General features: G+C 42.2%; 1 non-coding gene across 1 annotated transcript; it reads left to right on the top strand.

The window, feature by feature from the left end:
* Nucleotides 1-1,090: 1,090 nt before the first annotated feature.
* LOC120367972 (U6 spliceosomal RNA) lies at nt 1,091-1,199 on the top strand. Its single transcript, XR_005582207.1, has one exon. It is a non-coding gene; the product is annotated as a U6 spliceosomal RNA (small nuclear RNA).
* The last annotated feature ends 6,487 nt before the right edge of the window (nt 1,200-7,686 follow it).

The following is a 7,686-nucleotide window of genomic DNA, read 5'->3' as shown; positions in this document are numbered from 1 at the left end:
ACTGATGCAGGCAAACCCCAAAATTAGAGCTCAGCTCAGGAGGGTCCTTGGCTTCACCCAGGAAAGAATTCAAGAGTGAACCGACAGTGAAAGAAAGCAAGTTTATTTGAGCAACAGTGTACAGCCAAAAGGGGCAGAGAGTTCCCAGAACTATACAAGATAACTTCCAAGTGATTGCCATGGTATTTGTAAACTGTCATGGTCCTGGTAGGAGTGTCTTATGCAAATGCATTATAATTGCTAGTCCTACCTGGCTTTGGCCAGTTTCTTTGCTACACACCATTTAGACCCTGACCAGTGCTCAGAAAACAAGTTCTGCTGATCTCCTATCTCAAAACAAACCAAAACATTAGTTGTGAGAATATTCTAGAAAGACAAGTTGGTAAGATACTGTAAAGACTCAAACAGAAATGTAACATAATGTATAAAGAATGAAATAAGAAATAGCAAGGAAATATAGCAAAAACACTAAATCACTGTAAGTTGAGAGTTAAATGAACCCAGAGAGCAAATGATAAAGTCCTTTAAAAAGCACTATGATGGAAAGAATGGGATATTCCTGGTGGAAGGCTGATCTCAAACTCCTAAGCTCATAGGTAATGTTTTGTTAGCTTTCCAGAAAGATTAAAAGATTATGCCAAAATATTCCTTTGAGAAGTGGCAGGTGTAAGAGGACTCTGGAAATCAGTAAGTAATCCAGCTTCAAAAAAAATAATTTTTAAAAAGGAGTCTCTTCTTGAGGAGAAATGGAGATCCAAAACAGATAGGTCTGGGCGCGTCAGAGGCTCCGACTGTTCTGCATCTGCAGAGGCAAAATCCCATGCAGTCTGGGCTCCTGTTGTCACTGAGGCCATTAAGCCATCTTTGAGCCCCTGCTGGGGGCCACACACAGCCTGAATCCTCTCAGGAGTGTACTGCCAAGCACTGGAGAGATTTAGTTTGGTTTTATTCTTATGGTGATCATGTTTTATTAATTTATATTTTTCATTTCTCTGTAACGTGAGGTCTATTTGTCATCCCTGAAATACCTTAAGCCAGATCTATACTGTTTTCACATACCATGTAATATTTGATGTGATTAAGAAAAGCCATGCTTGCTTTGGCAGCATAAATTCTAAAACTGGAACAGTGCAGAGAAGATTAGCACATGGTCCCTGTACAAAGATGGCACACAAATTCATGGAGCGTAAAAAAGAAAGAAAAGGGCTGGGTGCGGTGCCTCATGCCAGTAATCCCAGCACTTTGGGAGGCCAAGGAGGACAGATCACGAGGCCAAGAGACTGATACCATTCCTGGCCAATATGGTGAAACCCCGTCTCTACTGAAAATAGAAAAATTACCTGGGCGTAGTGGCGCGTGCCTGTAGTCCCAGCTACTCAGGAGACTGAGGCAGGAGAATACCTTAAACCTGGGAGGTGGAGGTTGCAGTGAGCCAAGATTGCATCACTGCACTCTAGCCTGGTGACAGAGCAAGACTCTGTCTCAGAAAAACAAAAAAGAGAAAAAATAAAGAAAGAAAAGAAAAAGCAGTAAACTGGTGCATTAACAGTTAACTTTAAAAGGTATCACTTTGAAGGCAATCCAATTTATTACCCTTCTACATGTCAACCTTACCACCTGATTCTAAATTTAAATACTTGCTGTTTACCAACAGGAAATTACAACTCCATTTACATGCGTCTCTGGGGAAAAAGCATGCAAAGAATAGCCACATCTTTATATATGCCAGGCAAATATCTGGAACAAAGCAAAACAGTTCTGGAATCCCACATGACATTAATATTTTAGGGGTACAGCACAAGATCCCCAAAGAATAACAACAAAAAAACCCAAAACTTTACGTTATAAAAAAAGAAATTAAATACATGTCAATTTTGAGTAAGATAGAGCAATATATCTCAAACTACTTGTGAAAAATCAGTTGGTTTTTGTTCGTTTTAATTCATTTACCAATGCTTTTGTGAAATAAGAGTTTATTTCTAGAAAATAATGGTATTACAGTAAATTATAGAATGCAAAATGCAAGCCTCATTTTTAAAAATTATTGATTCAGCATAAATAAAATCACTCTAAAATTGCAATAAAAGTTCCCAAACACTTAGGCTCATTTCTATATTTAGTTCATGGCAGACCAGATCACCAACCCACACTTGTTCAAGGACCATATTTTGAATACACTGAGATAAAACATCTAAAAATGGAAATCTGAAAACTCACATCCTTAATTCAGGGAGATTTTATTATATTATATGGGGTGTGTGTGTGTGTGTGTGTGTGTGTGTGTGTGTGTGAGAGAGAGAGAGAGAGAGAAAGAGAGAGAGAGAGAGAGAGAGAGAGAGAGAGAGACTTAACATACAGGTAATTTAAGTTACAAAACATAGTAGTAAAACAAATTCCCAAGAACCTACCACCCAACTTGGGAAATGGACTATGACCAATGCTCAAAACATCCATACTGACTTTTGCTGATCTCATTCCATCTTCTCCCTCACCTGCCGTGCCTCACCGCACCCCCCACCCCAAGCTACACAATCATTCTTGTGACTTCTTCCCCAATTATCTTGCTTATTTTTATTGTTTCGCTAAATATGTATGCATCACTAAACTATAGCTTATTTACTTTTGCTTGATTTTGAACATCGTAGAAATGGCATTGCACAGAGATGGCACACTTCCATGGTTTGCTTTTCATTCAACGTTGTTCCTAAGAATTATCGGGCACAGTGGCTCACGCCTGTAATCTCAGCACTTTGGGAGGCAGAGGCGGGTGGATCACGAGGTCAAGAGATCGAGACCATCCTGGTCAACATAGTGAAACCCCGTCTCTACTAAAAATACAAAAAATTAGCTGGGCATTGTGGCGCGTTCCTGTAATCCCAGCTACTCAGGAGGCTGAGGCAGGAGAATTGCCTGAACCCAGGAGGCGGAGGTTGCGGTGAGCCGAGATCGCGCCATTGCACGCCAGCCTGGGTAACAAGAGCGAAACTCCGTCTCAAAAAAAAGCAAAAAAAAAAAAAAAAAAAAAAAGAATTACCGGTATACATGGCTGTAGTTCATTACCTTTTCATTGCAGCATAGCAGTCTGTTGTGTGAAGACACCACAATTTAGTTATCCATTTTCCCAAAGGCAGGCATTATGTTATTCCCTCTTTTTAAAATTCTATCTTGTCTACAGATGTGATCATTTCTTTCCCTCATTTTCTCTCTTCTCTGTGAAACTTAGTTATTGGATCTTCTGGGCTAAGCTCTGTTGATTTTTAAGATTTCTGCTATTATATTTCAAATCTTCCTTTTTTCAATATTTATTTTGGATTCAGGGGATTCATGTGCAGGTTTGTTACATGGGTATATTGTATGATGCTGAGGTTTGGGTTACAGCACATCACCCAGGTAGTGACCATATTACCCAATAGGTAGAATTTTGAATTTTCTTTTTTTTAAATATATATTTTATTGCACTTTAGGTTATGGGGTACATGTGCAGAACATGTAGGATTGTTGCATAGGTACATACATGGCAATGTGGTTTGCTGCCTCCATCCCCCTATCACCCATATCTGGCATTTCTCCCCATGTTATCCCTCCCCAACTCCCTACCCCCGTCCCTCCTCTATTTCCCCCCAACAACCCCAGTGTGTGATGCTCCCCTCCCTGTGTCCATGTGTTCTCATTGTTCAACACTGCCTATGAGTGAGAACATGCAGTGTTTGATTTTCTGTTCTTGTGTCAGTTTGCTGAAAATGATGGTTTCCAGATTCATCTATGTCCCTACAAAGGACACGAACTCATCGATTTTTATGGCTGCATAGTATTCCATGGTGTATATGTGCCACATTTTCCTTGTCCAATCTATCATTGACGGGCATTTGGGTTGGTTCCAGGTCTTTGCTATTGTAAACAGTGCTGCAATGAACATACAAGTGCATGTGTCTTTATAATAGAATGATTTATAATCCTTTGGATATATACCCAGTAATGGGATTGCTGGAATTTCTATTTCTAGGTCCTTGAGGAATCGCCACACTGTCTTCCACAATGGTTGAACTAATTTACACTCCCACCAACAGTGTAAAAGTGTTCCTATTTCTCCACATCCTCTCCAGCATGTGTTGTCTCCAGATTTTTTAATGATCGCCATTCTAACAGGTATGAGATGGTATCTCCATGTGGTTTTGATTTGCATTTCTCTAATGACCAGTGACGATGAGCATTTTTTCATATGTTTGTTGGCCTCATATATGTCTTCTTTTGAAAAGTGTCTGTTCATTTCCTTCACCCACTTTTAAATGGGTCTGTTTGTTTTTTTCTTGTAAATCTGTTTTATTTCTTTGTAGATTCAGGATATTAGCCCTTTGTCAGATGGGTAGATTGCAAAAATTTCTTCCCATTCTGTTGGTTGCCAGTTCACTCTAATGGTTGTTTCTTTTGCTGTGCAGAAGCTCTGGAGTTTAATTAGATCCCATTTGTCTGCTTCGGCTTTTGTTGCCAATGCTTTTGGTGTTTTAGTCATCCTTGCCTATGCCTATGGCCTGAATGGTTTTGCCTAGGTTTTCTTCCAGGGTTTTTATGGTGTTAGGTCTTATGTTTAAGTCTTTAATCCATATGGAGTTAATTTTAGTGTAAGGTGTCAGGAAGGGGTCCAGTTTCTGCTTTCTGCACATGGCTAGCCAGTTTTCCTAACACTGTTTATTAAACAGGGAACCCTTTCCCCATTGCTTGTTTCTGTCATGTTTCTCAAAGATCAGATGGTTGTAGATGTGTGGCGTTGCCTCCAAGGCCTCTGTTCTGTTCCATTGGTCTATATCTCTATTTTGGAACCAGTACCATGCTGTTTTGATTACTGTAGCCTTGCAGTATAGTTTGAAGTTAGGTAGCATGATGCCTCCAGCTTTGTTCTTTTTGCTTAGAATTGACTTGGCTATGTGGGCTCCCTTTTGGTTCCACAATATTTTGAATTTTCAAGGGCTTTTATTCTCTTTTTAAATTTATTTTATTTTATTTATTTTTTAGACAAAGTCTTGCTCTGTCACCCAGGCTGGAGTGCAATGGTGTGATCTCGGCTCACTGCAACCTCCACTTCCCAGGTTCAAGCAATTGCCCCACCTCAGCCTCCCAAGTAGCTGGAATTACAGGTGCATGGCATCACACCCAGCTAATTTTTGTATTTTTAGCAGATGCAAGGTTTTACCATGTTGGCCAGGCTGGTCTTGAACTCCTGACCTCAGGTAATCCACCCACTTCAGCCTCCCAAATTCCTGGGAGTACACGCATGAGCCACCACACCTGATTTGGATATTCCATTTTATAGCTTACTCTTTCACAGTGTTCATAGATATCAGATTTACAACGTTTAGAATTTTCTTGAAATTTTATTTTGCTTTCTGCAGTCTGTTTTCCTTTACTATGGCTGGTTGGGTGGTTGATTCACTTATGTCTCTGTCTTTCATGTTAGAAACTCCCCTTTGATGTAAAGTGGCACTAACCTATCTACTCAGACATAATAGTAAAGGAGCCAAAATGATAATTTCAAGTTCTGTGTGTATGGGTGAGGCTCATCTGCCAGTGGACTTCCTAGTGGGCTGATCAGATGGGGATCCAGCTCTTTCATTGGGGAAACTTTGTTAGTAGGTCTTTTCTCTTGGCCTCGTCAGTATCCCCAGAGGAATCTTCCAATCTTCTTGGAGGCTATAAGCTTGTCTGCCATCATGCTGGCTGCTGAGCAGGAAAAGCAAGCTGGAGGTTTTGCCATCCACAGGTAGATGTCCACTTAGTGCCCATTTTCAGTATAGTGCCCTATTCTCAACTGCACCTGACATCTCCAACGCTAGCACCTGCTCATTTGAATGTCCCATCCCCTCCCACTATAGGGGAGATAGTTGCGCAGCTTGTGTAGAAATGGGGTAGGCATCTGGGAGTCTCACTGCTCCTCAGACAGATAGCCAAGATGTGTGTCCTATTTTCGGCACCACCCCTTGAAGCTTTGTTGTTGTCTGGCGTAATACCTGAGGGTCATTGCGTCGTGCCAAGGAAATCAAGGACACGGACACACACAAGGAGTGAGTTTAAGAGTGAAGGTCTAATAGGCAAAAGAAAAAGAAAGGAAAATAGCTCTCTCTTCTGCAAGAGAGAGGGAGAGGGGTGCCCGAATGGGACTTCTGGCTCATGGCAGAGTGCACAGGGTTTTATAGACAGGCTTGAGGAAGCGGTGTCTGATTTACATAGGGTCCAAAGATTGGTTGGACCAAGTGTGACATTTATATAGCATGTGAGGAAGCCGGCCACCCCACCCTAATCTTCTTAGGCAAATGGAGTCTTTGCCTGACCAGGGCCATGTTGTCTGCTCCCAACTGCACACTTGGCTGACAAGGAGAAGGGAAGATGGAGTCATCATTTTGAACAGACCCAGTCCCCAAGAAGCCGCTTTCCTATTGGCACAACTGCCAGCATTCACCCATGCAAGCTTCTATCCTGCTTTTCTACATCTGCAGCTTGATTTTACTGACTGCTCTTTGTTAGAAAAGAAAATGATTTGGAGGCTGCTTTTCATTAAAAGGAAAACCTTACCAAGGACTTCCTTACCTTCCTAAATAACTCCTTTTTAACTCCTCTATCATCCTTATCCCCATCTTCAGGGGTATTCCAATAGGGGTCCTGCAGTAAGAAATCTACTAGCTCCTTGTCACTGGGTATCACCCCCTCTTTTCAGGTTTAAATTTCAACTTTCTCTGCTCTTCTCAGTAAATTACCACTGACTTGATTGATCACCCTCCAAAATTTTCTTGGCATTCGTGATCTATTTCTATATCCTCTCTGAAACTCTTTGTCCTTATACATTTAGGGTTTTATTTGTTGTCATGTCTCCACTGTCATGTTGAGGCTTTGAGAAGGAAGAAGATACAAAGGCCTATGTTTTCAATGTCGCTACTCATGATGCAGAGATGTGAGAAGGTGGGCAAGTACCTGAGGGGAAAAGCACAGGAAGCTGCAGGCAGTCTGCGGGCCGCGCTCGATGTCTGCAGCAGCCTCTGGTTTTCAGGGGCCTCCATTCTGCTGGCTGACTGTCTGACACAGTCGGTATTCAGTAATGCAGCAAGTCACGAGGAATTCTCTGCATGTGTATTCAAACCGGTGACACTTTCACAAAAAGCAGCTAAGGAAGGTGCTGTTGAATTGGAGAAAAAGAATCCACCTCAGTTAGAGCAAGCAAAGTCTACCAGAAAAGCACTGACTGCCAAGATCTGGATAACCCTCTCCCACACCATTCCCCCATTACTGGAGTTAATTCTGGGGAAGGAGGAGAGGGAGGCAATCTTGAGTGCTATTGAGAAATAGCCCGGGGTAGCAGAGTTCACAGCAGCAGCCCCAGGTCAGACTCCAAGAGTCAAGGTGGACATGACTCTAGCACCCGCGGTTGAGTTCCTGAAGGAGGAAAACAGCAGATTTCTCATCCCCAGTCAGAGGGATCCCCATAAGGGCAGGACGTGGTAAATGTCTACACCCACAACCTTGCTTCCAGTGTGGACAGAGAGCCACAGAGAGGAGAGCTGTGTCTCAAACAGGATGATAAGTTGCTACCTTGCCTCTGGCAAACCAAGGGCAGATGGGGCAGGTTCAGAACGAGGACAGTATAGTAGCCCCCTGTGTGCCCAGGGCTCTGAGACCCAGGGTTGGGGCATTTTCTTAGCG

The sequence above is a fragment of the Saimiri boliviensis genome, chromosome 9 (genome assembly GCF_048565385.1).
Source record: "Saimiri boliviensis isolate mSaiBol1 chromosome 9, mSaiBol1.pri, whole genome shotgun sequence".
Lineage (NCBI taxonomy): Eukaryota > Metazoa > Chordata > Mammalia > Primates > Cebidae > Saimiri > Saimiri boliviensis.
This window is presented reverse-complemented; position numbering and strand designations above follow the sequence as displayed.